This window comes from Thunnus thynnus, chromosome 23 (assembly GCF_963924715.1).
Source record: "Thunnus thynnus chromosome 23, fThuThy2.1, whole genome shotgun sequence".
Lineage (NCBI taxonomy): Eukaryota > Metazoa > Chordata > Actinopteri > Scombriformes > Scombridae > Thunnus > Thunnus thynnus.
Window position 1 is genome coordinate 13,526,501 of NC_089539.1, and position 15,670 is coordinate 13,542,170.

General features: G+C 39.7%; 1 long non-coding RNA gene across 1 annotated transcript in view; it reads left to right on the forward strand.

The window, feature by feature from the left end:
- The first annotated feature begins 12,244 nt into the window (after window positions 1-12,244).
- The window catches only part of LOC137176091 (uncharacterized), a 49,684-nt gene continuing 46,258 nt past the window's right edge, over window positions 12,245-15,670 (forward strand). The window contains exon 1 of the long non-coding RNA XR_010925801.1: window positions 12,245-12,384. This is a non-coding gene — a long non-coding RNA (uncharacterized lncRNA). The remainder of the gene's footprint in view (window positions 12,385-15,670) is intronic.

Here is a 15,670-nt window from a genome sequence, read left to right on the forward strand (position 1 = left end):
CATGTAGGTAGTCAGCTAATTATCTGGACATGCTAACTTTTGCAACTGGAGCAGACAAGCATGTTATATCCATTTCTTACACTTCTGCTCTTGTATTTTTGATTTTGGAGAGGTTGAAAACAGAATCCACCTGTGATACTCGTTATATTCAAAGTATCATAGAGCTCATTACTTCAAATCCATGACCCACTGTGCCTTATAAATGCAAAAATGATTGGACCAGCAGTGTTCAGGGAATGTTTAGAGAACAGGCAATAACCAAAACCAAGTGACATGCAGTAAACCCAGGTTTTTGGGGCCTCGTGGTAATCCAGCATTGGGTAGACAGAGAAAAAATGAGAGAAAAAACAATGAATGTGTATGTGCTGACTGTCTTCCAGTTTTGTATCCCTGAAATCAAAATACTTAATATTTCACTATTTCAAGTGCTTGTAATATCAGCTGTGGCATTCATCACACTAGAAAAGGTTGATTTGTTCTACTAGGGTGATTTTTGCGGTTGTCTAAACGAGATGAGATAAAAGCATGGATGACCTTCTTTAAATCTACGAAGGATAAAAACAACTTAATTTTTAATATGTTTCTGAATTGCAGGAAGTGGAGCCGCTTCAGCCTCTTTACCAGCACTTCAGAAGTCAAGTAACTGTCAGAATCACTCCAAGCTCTGTGGCCAGCCGGCTTTGTGCAGGGAGGCAGGAAAACAGATGAGTGCCAAAATCGTCTGGAATAAAAGTTTCTCCAAATAAGACCCAATGTCAGATTCATTTTCAACTTTGGAGGAACACTCATGATACTCAACAGAGTTGGAGAACTTTGGTTATCACACCAGGTGTTTTTGTGTTAAAAGTCATTTGTCCCTCAGTCCCCAGTGTATTCCAGCTTTAATACTTTAAATGGAGCTCAACAGCTGGGTCAGAGGGGCTCTGATTACATCTGTGACCCTCTCACACCAGACGATACTTGAAGATTTCATTCAACCTGTTTTTTGGGTTTGTTTTTTTTTAAACTATAGCTGTCTTTTGTTGTTTATAAGCTACCATCATTACATTTAATAGACTGCCATCATTACATTTTTAGCAGGCATCACTTTTGGTGATGTATTATACAGTATCTCATTAGGGAATAAAACTCTAAAGTAAGTGACAGCAGCTTTCACCATGCAGCCATCAGCCAAGACTCTATCCATTAAAATACTATTTATTCAGTTTAAAACATTATTTTTTCCAAAATCTGTGCAGCCTGACTGTTTTTAAATGGAGAGTTATAAAGGAAATAGGATTGGATGTTTAAAAAGTGGGTTTACATTACAGCCTGCAAATTACAGTGTAAATATTTTGTACTTATGGTACTTACTTAATGAAATATTAAATACTTAGAGCATAAATGGGGTGAACAAGGGGCTGCTTCATTTTACAGCCTGCACACCCCAAACTTACACTATAATAAAAAAGGGATTCCTCCCATATTTTCAGTGCTTCATACAATGTGCTACCACTTAAAAGTAAGTCATTACCCCAGTTGGCAATTATATGAGAGGACATAAAAGTTGTTCTAGGTTGTGCTCTAACACTATCAGATATTAGATCCCAAAAATAAGAATATATATTACCAGAATGTCATGATTTTACTACAGCTAATTTCATTGCAATAGTAACATTATTACCCTGTTTTCTCCATTTTTTATATCTTGCTACCCAGTAATAATATTACTTATATAATATGATAGTGATGACAGGTACTCAGTGCATTAAAATACTATTACAGTTACAAAAATACTATTAGAATTTATTTCTAAGTCCCTCATAAACACAAAGTTACCCCTTTATTCCCAAACCTCTTTTCCTCTTCCCTTGTTCTTACATATGTCTCCCGGTATACGCAGTATTTCATTGGTAGCCTGTATGTACTAAATAACTACACTGTAGTTTGCGGGTTGTAATCTTAAGTGTTACCAGTTCATATTTGATTCTCTGTTGGTTGCCTCACTACTAAAATGTTCATCAGGTGAGAATTTATCCCTGATTCATACAACAAATCCACTTCCCTCTGAGCTATATCGGCTTTTTTCTCTTTCCTTAGCTTCGCTGATTCAATCATGCAGCCGTCCCCGGGCTTGCAATAACATCAAAGTAGTTAGATTTTATCTGAAGAAAATCTGTATGATCTCGTGGTGTGACAAGACTTTTGTGAGAAGTCGCCTGGATGGAGATCAGAGATTTTACTCTATGTGAGTTTATGTGAAAGTCTTCTACGGCTTTTAAGTGTGATCGGGGTGAGTAATAGTCATACGATTATGATGCCTAATTAGTTAACCTCAATTTCTGAATTATGATGCAAATATTGTACCTCGGATGGATTAAACAATTGTGTTCAGAATGAATTATAGTTGAGCCGGAAGATTGATTGCACTATGTTGTGTTTGTGTGTGTGTATGTGTGTGTGTGTGTGTGTGTGTGTGTGTGTCGATATTTGCACAAGCCATGGCTGATGCTGTCATTAAATAGCCCCTTGGTCCCTCTCCTGAATTTGTTTATTCTGCACTGGGCATGGGAGTAGGTGGCAAACAGATGGGCATCCATGAATTATGGAAATTATGGGCTTTGATTAACCACCACACACTCTGCTGGATAAAAGTAACTCTAGGGTTGCCAAGTTATGTGGTGCACTGGGCTGCGCCATCAGTCACTCTGCCGCGTGATGGACCTGATGCTTGACTGATGTTGTTTACTGCTCTATCTTAAAAAACGTAGAACAAAACTGCTGTATTTTTTATGTATTTCCTGTTGAATTTGGCTCAAGGGAACTCGCAGCTCCATTGCTGGAATAGTTTGACATTTTGGGAAATACGTGTATTCTCCCTCTTGCTGAGAGTTAGTTGAGGAAGATAAGCTACCTCTCTAATGTGTGTACGACAAATATGAAGCTACAGTCAGTCACTGTCTCCTTCGGTCCAAATGTAACAAAATCTGCCTACCAGCACCTCTAAAACTAACATGTCAGGTCTTTTTTGTTTAATCTGTACCAAATCAGAAGTGTAAATATGATAAATTGTGATTTTACGGGGGATTATGTATAATATTGTTATCTTTGGAACTTGCTGTTCCTACCACTTTAAATTTACTCCTCACCATATAGAATTTTATCGATTTAAGTTGATAATTTATGGTCCTATATGTTCAGATATGAAAAAATACTTTGATGACAAGAAGGATTTAGATTCTTGTTTCTCATTTTGTACCATAATCCACCCTTTAAGGATGAGTGTTTGAAACTCTGAGCATATTCATCCAGTAGCAGGATAATTAATCATGTGTATCATAATCATTTAATTCTTCAGTTATGTTCATCACATGAAGTCAGATTTCTAATCAAAGCTCTTTTTAAAAAAGTAGTTGATTTGTTTAAAAACGGCTACCAATTATCTCAGTCTTGGCCTTGCAACTCGCCTGCAACCAACACCCCTCTTTTAGCATATGATCCCCCTCCTCCCCCCTTCACCCACATATACACACACACACACGAACCGTCAGCCAGCCACCCCCCCACACACACACATCACTGTCCCCATCTCTCCACTTTCATAAATGAAGAGAGACAGTCTTATTCCGGAACCAACATGGAAAAGCAATTAAAAAGGAATTAAGGGTGTGCAGGGAGAAATTGGATATGATATCCGACGCCTATTGTAAATGTCAACGTTATTACTGTGTTGTTGTTTCCCATTCCTTTGGCAGCCTTGCCCGTTTTCAGGAGTGACAGCACATAGTCTGCTGGGCTTAATGAAGCCGTCTCAGCAGCCAGGGTCTTGGTATGTAAGGTGAAGAGTGCTGCTTATCCTCTTCTGCATGCAGCTCTCATTAAGATCGGTTTTGGTGGCGAATCGCAGCAGCCCCCTACTTCTCTTCTGTCTCCGTCCTCAAGCAAAATGCCTGTTAAACTTATTTAACACTGTTGCCCTAATGCTATGTGAATTGCCACTGTACTATAGATTTATCTAATTGTGTTTTTCAGCTCATCTCGCACTGAGGAGGAGTTGTGATTGCCTCTGGCATTAGCTAATGGGACCCTTGATAAAACAAAGTTAAACAAACACCCTGAAAACTGCATTTATATTCTTCTCATTGACATTATTTTGGTCCTTTAAAAATATCCAGTAGACATGAGCTCCTAAGTGCATGAGGTACTATTAAGATCACATGGGTGGATTATAACCTGTAGATACAAATAAATACAATTTAAAGTCACCCATAGGCTCCAATATTTCAAAACTAAACTAGGTAAAAATCTATCCACCAGTATCATCATTATGCAAAATGGGTTACAAATGGTTTTCCAGGGTACTTAAAAAAAAGATAAAATCAGATCCGTTCTTGGAAACTTTGGTTATTCTAAGATCACGAGTTTTTCGTATAGCCACCAGCAAGAATTAATGTGGGGCATAGTCACAGCAAAAACCGTCTGATTCTCAGTGTTTAAAAACTGGTTTAATGAGATCCTTTTTCAACGTCCAAATGGAACAGCTGTTCTCATTTAACTCTAAAACAAAGCAAAGTGTTTTGAATGCTTGGGGGCTTTTCCTCAGCTACCTGATGGAAACCTGATGTTTGTATCAATCAATTCATTTTTTACCCATTTACGTTATCTTTTTAAGGGGACAGTCAACCCCCTGTTAGTTATTTTTTTTATTTTATGTTCTTCTTACAAGTGTGTATATGTTATTTTTGTCTTCTTATGTCTTTCCTCTTGATTTGTGAAATGAGAGACCGTAAAAAAAAAAGCTAAATGGGGGTTCAAAGCTGAGGTTGAGGCACAAAATTACATAACTGGACCTTCTAGGAGTTCACTATCTTGCCGAAGGACACAGTGAAGATACTGCCGTCATAGGAGCTCCCTATGTGCTTAAATACTGTCTACTTGATGTGTGAGTAATTATAACTCTTTCGATGATTCAATATAACTCTGGTTTGACATTTTCCTGCATGTGGGTGAATGACAAGTTGAAGAATTCCTCCTAAAATTAAGCCATGGATTACTCACTCAAAAGGAAATCTACCTGTAAATGGGAGTTTGCAGACAGTGAAAAGCAATTTCAATTTCCAGTCACTGCTGTCCGAGCCATCACTGAAAACATAAGAACTTATTCTGACAGGAGACAGTGAAAGGAATTACGTTGGGATCTGGGATATATCCAAGGTGAACATGGTTGGCTGTATTACTGCAATATGTGAATATCCTGTTTTATCACACTTTAATTTCCCCAAGGGACTTTTATTTTACACAATGTTGGCTCAAATGAATTGCCATTCCCTGCACACTCCCTTGATTTAGATTTCTTTAAGAATATATCCTGGAAGCGGGTTTTGCTGGCAGCTTTTTCAGCCTCGTGCTTCAAATTCATGCAGACATTCACTCAGCGCAGCTACAGTCGGATGCTGTTGGCCACTGAGGAGCTCCACTGGAGCGATTTGGGGGTTTAAGTGGCTTCCTCAAGGGCACTATAGCGATGTTTGTTGAAGGCCCTGAGAGTGTTGCTCATTCATTTTCCACACCTAGACATCCAAACATTATCTGTCTTGAAATCTTGTAAGTTCTTGCTAGAAAAGTATAATTCCTTCCTTGGTTTCTGTGATTATTATTTCATTATTGAGTCCACTCAGTCCATGAAACCAGAGCTTGTGTATGTGTGCGTGCGTGCTTGTGTGTGTGTGTGTGTGCACGCATGCATGTTTCTCAACTTCCTTTGTTCTCACACTCCCATCTTACAGTCTGTCTTGTGTGTCACACTTCATCCTTCTGTATAATGGAAGTGGGTGACAGCCACATCTGAAGTCAAGAGATGAAAGACATAATTTACAAGTGGGTGCCTGGTCTCCCTCTGTGTGTCTTTCTCATGCACGCACGCACACATACACTCACACACACTTGCATACACACACACACACAATACAACACAGTGCATACAGCAACGGCCACCACACAGCAATAAAAAAGAGTTTCTTTCCATAAAAGTTGACTGTTATATGGAGAATAAGATTTGTGTCATTGAACAGTTAAAACCAACATAAATACATCATAAACCTTACTTCATTTTAAAATTACTTCAATTTTCAGCTGGCTACTGTAATTGATTTTAAATTATATAGGATTGGAGCTCCAGTTAAATGCATAAATTATGATGTCATGTAAATGTGCATTGACAGCACCGTCAAATGCTCTAAATGGATGTGACTGGTTAATATCTCAAGACGGCACATGTTGAGTTACCTTTTACTGCAACATGGTAGTCCATGCTGACAATAAATGGGTTGGAGCTGACACACATATTGAACAGAACAGTCTTTTTTTAAAAAGCTTAACTAAATTTAACACTTCTATGCTGCAACTTTTGAGGACAGATTTGTGGGTTAGTTTTGAAAAGGGGCTTCATAAATGGGAAGGTAGTAATATAATGGAAATGCTTTATTTTAGGGGTCAGTAATATCTGAATAATTTCCTTATAGTTCCCTCGAACAAATGTTTGTTTTGTATGTTTAGTACTAATTATAAAGGGAACATAGAGACTGTGTTCAATTGGTAACCCAGAGTCTGTAACCTTCAGTCATTGTAGAGTAGTTGTTGTACAGTAGAGTTCTGCACAAACCTAAAACTGACACCTAGTCATCCCGTTTCCGTGCCTTTAAAGCTGCTTTTATCAACATTTTTTAATCTAACAATGTATCAAATGGCAATGTGTAATGTCAGAGGCATCGCTCATATTGATGAAGCTACAGAGAATTATCACTCAACCCCGTGTCTCCTCTCGGGTTTACGGAGTTTCATAGTGAGTTTCAGCTCATTGTTTAGTGTCTGGCTGCAACTGTACTGTTGTGGTTCACTCTCAGCACTCTCTCGCTTTAAAAATCCACAGAATGCTACCTGCTCAGCTCCAAATGGCAAAAAGACACAGTTAGCGTATAGCTGGTGAACATAGTGAAGCATTTATCAGCTTAAGAGTCAGATATATCCCCCAGGAGTTGGTGGAGACCAAAACAGAGCTAAAAGAGAGTGAATATTTGACTTAGGTGGGCAGACACACGACTCCAAATGAATGATAATATTGCTCTGTAACTGCTGAAAGTGTGAATAACCAACTGTTCGCGAATTAGTTTGCCATATTAACTTAAAAGGTTATGATATGACATTGTTGTGTTCACTAGGCCACTTGTTTCCCCTGCCCCCAAGTGGCCAAAACCAGACTGTACTAATCTAGACCGCCATATTTTAGACACCTGAAACTAAATTTTTCTTTATTTCATCAATTACTGACTATTAGCTTACCTTACACTGGCTACACTTTGTCTCTTTTCTTTATGAATTATGAAAAGAATCAAACCTAAACACGACTAAAGACACAACACTTGTCAGATTGGTGTCAGGTAACAGAAATCAGCTAAACCTAATCTAAACTTTCCAATAATAAATGAGTTATAATATTTACTTGGGTTTAAACTGAGCTTTTGTTTCAAGGAAATTCACATTTTCTCTTTAAATAGTACTAAATTACATATAATTAAATGTAAAAGCTGCTGATTTGGTGTTCCATATTATATACAATAGTTTGTAATAAATAGTGTAATTTGGCCAGTTTGCAGTAATCGTTATTGTCAGAGGAAAGTCTGAATGCTGCTGAGGAAAATGGATTCCTGGGAGGAAAGCCCACGTTCGAGGTGAAGTCTATTGCTTTAGGCAGATACACACAATAGTTGTCAATGACACAGGCTCGTCATTCAGCTCCTGCTTCTCTCTTTGTTTCTACTGCCTGAGAGTGAAACCTTGAAACAGTCTTTTTCGCCCGGTTACGAGAGACATAACCTGCCAGCTCTGATTGTGTTCCCATAATCTCTGCTGTTCCTTTTCTCTGCATCCTACTGTACCCTCTGGCATGCACAAACGCCACGAGGGGGTTAGACTACAACCTGCACCGGCTTCAGCCCTCTGCACCTTGTCTTGATGCCCTTGAGCGGTAATTGGTTGAATCCCTCCACAATCTGACTTGAGGGCACAGAAATCCACAGCTCCCCAATCAGCCGGCTGTCAATCATTCTGCCAACTAAACTAAAGCCGGGGATAACTAACAGGCTGAGATTGGAATTTAGAGTTAGAGAGAGATAAATCTTTCTGACAAGTTTGTGCTCGGCCAGGTAGTACTCTTGTAGGCAGGGCTATCACCAAATTGGATGATGGGGATGTTGCCAACATGGTGGTTAGAGGGAAACCCAGCATCCAATTTAGCTTTCACAGAGGGAGAGGATGTGCAATTTTCCTCCAAATTTGTAAAAGTGACAACACTGAGATACTGATAGCTCCTGTTCATATAAATTCATATGACATTGATTACAGTATTTGTCCCTTAAAATGCACACAAACACATGCATTTTATCCTTTGATGCTCTTCTCATCTGTTTGATTGAGCATATGGAGAATTAGAGATACACATTCCCATAAGAGATGTGTTTAAAAATGTCTCTTTTTTTCACTTTAATGGAGAAAAATGTATGCACATTATTAAAAGTGCACTTTTACAGTAAATTCCAACCATTCTATAAAGGCTTATGATTTAAAAACTGTGTTGTCACTTGATAAAAAAAGTGATTTTTTTGTAGTTAGTGCCCGAAGGAACTCAGAAATGCAAAAAAAATAAAATTATGATAATTTTTCCATAGTCTTTTTATGGGTGGGACAATAAAATGGCCAAAGTGGCAGCACAATATCCACCTCTCCTTCTAAGAGCACTAATAAAGAGCTATTTATTTGCTCTCAGTGGTCAAGGTGTGAATTTATCTTGTGTTTCCTTGGGGACAACAACAGCAGAGTAGCTTCACGGTCAGAGTAACCATCTCACAGCCATAAAGTCCCACATTCGATCCTCATAACCCCTGGTGTCCACCCTGCAGAAGTGTCCCTTTAATCACGACTCTAAATCTGCACCAGGTCCACGAGCAGCTGACGCTGCCATCTGACCTTCCTGGTGGGGGAGGCGGGCAGTAACACAACAGCTCGAGGATCAATAGAGAATTAGAAAGTTCACAAGCCATATTGCTGCTGCTCGTTGATCACGCAGGAAGGACAGCGCTCCACAGTAATCCCATTCAACGGTGATTAATTCGGGAAAATGATGATCTGCACCAACACAATCATTCTTATCCCTCATGTGCCAGGGGATATTCAACTGCTGCTTTTAAAGTGAGCAATGGTAGCTACTGTAGAGCAGAAAAATGAACCTTTATTTATCCATTTGAGCTTCTTAAAAACCTCATGGTGAGACACATCCAGGAAAGACAAGCTGTTCTTTTAGAAAATGCTCAGCATGAAAGGATTATATTGTGTCCAGTAGTGTAATAGTGTGTAAGAGCACAGTCATACCACAGTAAAGGGTGCTGATGTATTTACAAGAATCATTTTGTTACACTTTTTCAGCAACAATACTAAATATAGTGTGGTAAATACAGCCACACTAGCTGTTCTGTGAGGCTACAGCAGTGTTTTGAGCAAAATGCTAACATGCTGACATGGCCCATTCACTCATTCACTACTTCCTATATGATAGATGCTGAAAAGTTTTCTCAATAGTGAACAGCGAATTGTTATTTTGAGTCATCATTCACAGCTGTACAGTTGCACAAAGGTCATTTTCATTCTGCTTCTAGCTAAACACTACATCCATAAATCGAAATGCAATAGAAGCAAACCATTATTTTCTGTTTTCATGAGTGTAAAAAAATGATATTGAAATAACTTTGTCGTCTTTGAACAAAAAAGGCTGTTAAAACTTAACCAAAGATCTAAGTTTTGCACTTTAAGAGTTTGCATGTCTCAGATTATCTTGCAGCCTACTTAGATCCGTAGCAGACTGTTTTTTGTTTGCAATTGGTCTGCTGGCATTTAAGGCTTTCGTGTGCCTATTTGTATTTTCTGTGTTTTTCGTTGTCTGTTTGCATTGTTTCCCTCCTGTGTTTCTGTGCTCCTCCCCAGCCTGCTTTTCTCTCACGCTTTCCTTCCACATCTGCCCCGCATTCAGCCTCGTCAGCCCTACCCTGCTCCCCGTGTTTCCCCCAGCCAATCGGCTCCCTGTCTGTTCTCCCTGTCTCCCCACCTGCACCTCGTCTCCTCGTTAGTTCAGTAAGTATTTCAGTCCTGTGTTTCAGCTCAGTCATGTTGGATCCTTTGTTACTCAGTCTTGTTCTGTATAGTTCTGTTTCTGATTTGTTTTGCCACCTTTGCTTTGCCTGCACAAGCCTAGAATAAAGAAGTTATTCTTCAGCCTTGCTCTCCCTACAGTCTCCTGCATCTGGGTCCACCTGCTCTGCTCCACATAACAAAAGCTGCAGCAGAATGGGTTAACTATCACATTTTGTCTACATATGGTGCATCATTTTATTCCAGCATTCGAGGCGGTTTATACCATCTCCGCCTGGCATCATGCAGCAGACCCATGCTGAGCACCACTCACATTAAAATTCAGATTGATCAACTCTATCCCATAATTCATTTCTGCTCTGGTGGGAGCATTGTCACAAAGCACAAGTGGCCATCCAGTTGTTTGATGAGCATGACAATTATTTCAGCCATATGCCAAGGCTTTTCTAAACCACCTGATCTGAAACCAACATCAGGCAACGATGGACTCCAGCCCGAGACACTGTTTGCTACTGACAAACCCTCTATATTGACATTCTCTTTATTCTATATTTGCTGCCTTATCTCTCGCTGTTTGCCCCTTTTTTAAAAAATCTTTCTCATCTTTGCCATTCCTTCAACCAACCTCCCTCCACACACCCCACTCCCAGTTCCCTCTCTCGCCCCCAACCCCCACCCATATCCCGTTCACTTGATTATGTCGAGCCAGAGTCGGGGAAAGTGTCACTATGGAAACAGGGGCAGAGGCAGTGGAGGGCTCTCTATGGGAGAGAGGGGGGAAAAGGAGACGGAGAGGAAAAGACTGAGAACTGGGCAGTGCTGTGGAATCCACAAGCGGTCATCTGACGCAGATCTCACTCAAAAAAAAGGCAGGTAACAAATGAATTTTATTCGCCAAGTCAGAGGTGGAAACGTACAGCTGTGTGGTATAATTTAAAGCAAAGCACCTCAGTGAGCCATGAGTGCCTCTCTCTTTTCTTTCAGTATTCGTCAGTCCACTCTCTTAGCAGTTTATTTTGACTGAGACTGTGGGAAAGCTATGAGTAACGTACTAGACGTCATGACATGATCGATGAATGTACAAAACATGAGCAACAGCCTCTTGATGTTGAGTTGCAGCCCCTTTTGCACAATCTACATACTGTAAGAATGATCTCAAATCTTAAAAATCCTTCCTCTCCTTTCCTACATCTCTATCTACATCTCCTCCTCTGCGATTGTAAACATTAAGTTATATTAGCTTTTGCCTCAATTCACCTCATCAGTGAATGATTTCAGTTATATTCTCAGCATAAACAGCTTTGGAGGTACACACAAATTTAATTAGAGATCCTAGACAGTAGAGCCAAAAGAATTAGTCGATGAATTGATTAGTTGATTGACAGAAGACTTGTAATCGTTTCAGTCATTTTTCAAGCAAAACTGCCAAGAATTTGCAGGTTTAAGCTTCTGAAATGTGACAGTTTAATGCTCTTCTTTGTCATATATGATAGTTTATTGAATATCTTTTGGCATCTTGGACTGTTGCTGTGATAAAACAAGCAATTTGAATGTCATGACGGACTCTTGGAAATTATGATGCTCATCTTTCTATATTTTCTGATATATTATAGACAAAACAATTAACTGATTAATTGGAAAAATATAATGAAAAGGATTGTTAGTTACAGCCTAAGTCCACATTGCCATATTTCATTATGTTAAGTCACGGCTCTGCATCTGTGCAGCTGTTTTGCATTATGTCATCACATAGATATTCGACTTTTTTTTGTACCACGCAATACAGAAAAGTCACCACTTTTTGATTCTATTTTAACACCACAGTAAACATACTTTGTTGAGAAAAATGTGCTAGGAAACTAATTATAAAAGCACTGATTTCCTTTGTCACCCTGGAGTTTGAGGAGCAGGGTGGTGTAGGAGGAGAGGAGAGACAGGAGGGAGCAGGTTAGAGAAGAGGAGGAGTAAAAAAGAGGAGGGGAAAAAGGGGGGGGGGGGGGCAGCACGGGAGGGGAGGTATGATAGTGAGAGGGGCTGAGACAGTAGCAGTGCGAGCCAGATGCGGGGAGGCAGCGAAGGAGCAGCTCTCCTCCTGAGTCTCCATCCCAGAGCTGAAGGAGAAGAAGAAGAGCGGCAGAAGTCATCAGTCCCTCCTCACCGGTGCATCCCGGCAGCTCCTGAAGTTGAAGCCAAAACATCCACTGTGAGGTACGTTACCTCTCACTGTCTCCTTTGTGCCTCTCCTCCTTTCATTTCCCCTCATCTTTATCAGGACTGTGTGGACCAGCAGCAATCAGGCGCTGGGGGTGTTAAGTTGTGTGCGCAGTGTGTGTGCAGTGTGTAGTACAAGGCTTTTCAGCAGCAGGTTGCACTGTGTATATGTGTGTGTGTGTGTGTGGATGTGAGCAGACAGAACAAAATAGGGTCTGATTATCAAAATGTCAGCAGCGATTCTGCTGAGATGTAGTTTCTTTGACATTTGAAGACTGATAACATTTTCCCGCAATCAGACTCTCAGCACAGTGTGACCTGATGTTACAAAGGACACTGAAAAGTGTTGATCGCCTCCGAAACTTGGCACTGATGTAGCTTCTGCTCTTTTATCCTTTTACTCACAGCTACACAGAGGTGTGCAGAAAAGAAATAATTAAGATCTATAAAAATGAGCTTATTTGTTTACTTACTTGCATGTGCAATTTATAACAAAGCTTGTTATAGCTCTGTTCTTTTGTGAGGTGTTAGATGAAAGATTGTTGGTGTTAAATAGGTACATTGAACTTGTTTGTATAAATTTTGCACAAAGGCATGCTTTTCTAAAAATACTCCTGCTTGAATGTCTATTTTTCCAGGTTTACAGAGATTTAATAGATACATTTAGATTTTTTTCCATCTGCTCTTGTGATCTAAATGAGTAAATTAGCTCTTTCACAGAAAATGTCATGAGTGTTAAGAAATAATGAATGCATAAAGTATAATATAAGAAATCTAAATCAAAACCCCTTTATAAAGTGGCACTGCAGCTGCTGTAACAGACTGTTTCTCTGACCCAAGTCTCTCTGAGCATCTATCAACCGCTCTCTTCATTAGTGCCATTAAGGGCAGACTAATGTTATCAGGCACATTGGCGGTATTGATCTGCAAACCTGTTCCCAGGGGTGCAATAGTCCAGACAAGCTCCTAGTCTTAATTTTCACTGTTCTGAGATGGTATCTGCTGTATAAAGAGCACAGAGTGGAGAATTATTGAGTGGTATAGCGCAGGAACTGTCTTTGTGCCGGGACTGTGCAGATGTCATGATGTCATACTAACTGGACCCTCTCTCTCCTGGCTGCACGGTAGAAAAATGTCTTAACATTAACCAGCGAGAGGAAGAGAGGAAGTGAACTGCACTGTAATAACAAAGAAAACATTAAAGGACTGAAATGTGGTGGTAATTTGGTGATTCAGTGGGATAATTTGAGTCTATTTAAAAGCACTTTGGCTTGTGTACCAGACAGTCTGATATGTGAATCTAACTGTGTGCATTACACAGAGCATTTCATGTAAAATTCAAGAACTGAGGCGAGACGGTGTTTTTCAGTGTCATTGTGTAATAGCAGTAGCTGTGCGGATGCATACGGTTGGCTTATTTTATGATATCATGCCATTTAGGCTGTTTCTACCAATTTAATATCAAAATATTATTGATGATTCACAAAGACAAAGTCTATTATCTTCAGAAATACATTAAAAAAAAACAGAATATACCTGACTCTGTTGACTATCTTGGGGGATAAATCCACAATAGCTATTTGATTTCCATAATTTCCACGACCTCATGGCAACAAATAAGAGCTTTGTTCCAACTTGCATTATAATTTAGCGGCGTAGCACTCCTATCTTTTTAGAGAAAGTACCTCATTATTAATTTTCTGTGCGTATCATAATATTCTCTGTGTAATCGCAGCTCAAACAGTGTTTATGTGCTCATTTCCTCTATGAAAATTTGTGTGTTTTGCATAAAACCTGTTGATAAGACGAAGTACAAGACGATCCTACTGCATGTGACACATAATTGTATTATTAAGCCCCTAATTTTATAAATTCGACACATTATCCTGCAAATGATCTTCAGTGTGATAGAGGATCAACACATAGAGCCGTGTGAGTTGTAATGTATCTTACAGTGCATACTATGAAGCCGTTATAAGCGTAATTCTCTCACAGTTGTTGCAGTGTTGAGGTCAGACTGTAATAAGTGTCGGCCTACAGTAGATGCATGTATTCATGTGCCTGTGGGCAGCATCTGTGTATGCGTGGATGGCAAAGAAAGTATATGGAGATCAATACGAGCAGCTGTTCTCTCTGCACTTCAAACGGCGCTCTGTTGTTGGCGCGGCAACGCTCCAACAGGCCTCGCGCAAGGGGATCAAAGGCTAATGAGACAGCCATCGCACAAACGCACCCGGCAGACCCATGAATATTGATACGGCTCACGAGAGAGATGGAGGCAGGGTGTCTTCACTCGCTCAACAGCAGCCCGATGAATTACAGGAGGGGGAGGGAGGGGGTGAAACTAGCCTATATGTTGGAGGGACTTTGGGGTTTAAAGCATTGCAAAGATTTATGGTCAGCAGAAGACAGATTTAATTTCTTAATGGTCTTTAAAATGCCAATCTGGCTCTATCTATATTTCATACTAAATATACTGTAAGTACTGTAGCTGCCATAATTACTTACATCACCTTACAGTACAGTGAGTCCACTACAACATTTCACATTTCAGTATATCCCTATAACCCCCCCCCCCCCCCCCCCCCCCCCCTCCCCGCAAGAATGGAAATGTATTGAGGTTTTTTAAAGGCCTTGATGGAGGGTTTTATTCTGAAAGAGCTGAAACAATTTAGTCAATTAAACCATTAATCAATTGAGAGAATTTCTTTCACTTATTTCACAAAAATACTTAATTTGTGAGGATTTGTTGCCTATCTCTCTTTTTATATCATTGTAAATTGAATGTCTTCGGGCTTTGGACTGTGAGTCAGACAAAACAAGCCACTCAATAACATCACCTTGGGCTCAGGGAAATTGTAATAGGCATTTTTGAATGATTTCCTCACACTTTATAGACCAAGCCTTTATTGATTTAGCAAACAAATAACTGGAATATATATTGACAATAATCATTAGTTGCAGCCCTACGATCAAATACAATGTTTTATTGCAACTGAATGAATGCTGGAGCCTGTAAATCTAAACTGATATGCCAAAACACCTCTTTTCTATCTTTAGTATCATGCAATATTTCTCTTTTTACTTGAAATCAGCTGAACTATGAGGACAAAATCCACATCTAAACGTCCCACTGGCCCACTTTCAAAAGCAACCGTGTTTTCTATAATTGTTACTGCAGCCGATGACCAAAGTGAGCTGATTCTGTATCATTAGAGTGAAGTTGGTACAATATTTCTCTGCATAATTTCTGCTGGGACAGATATTAGTACTATTCTGGGTG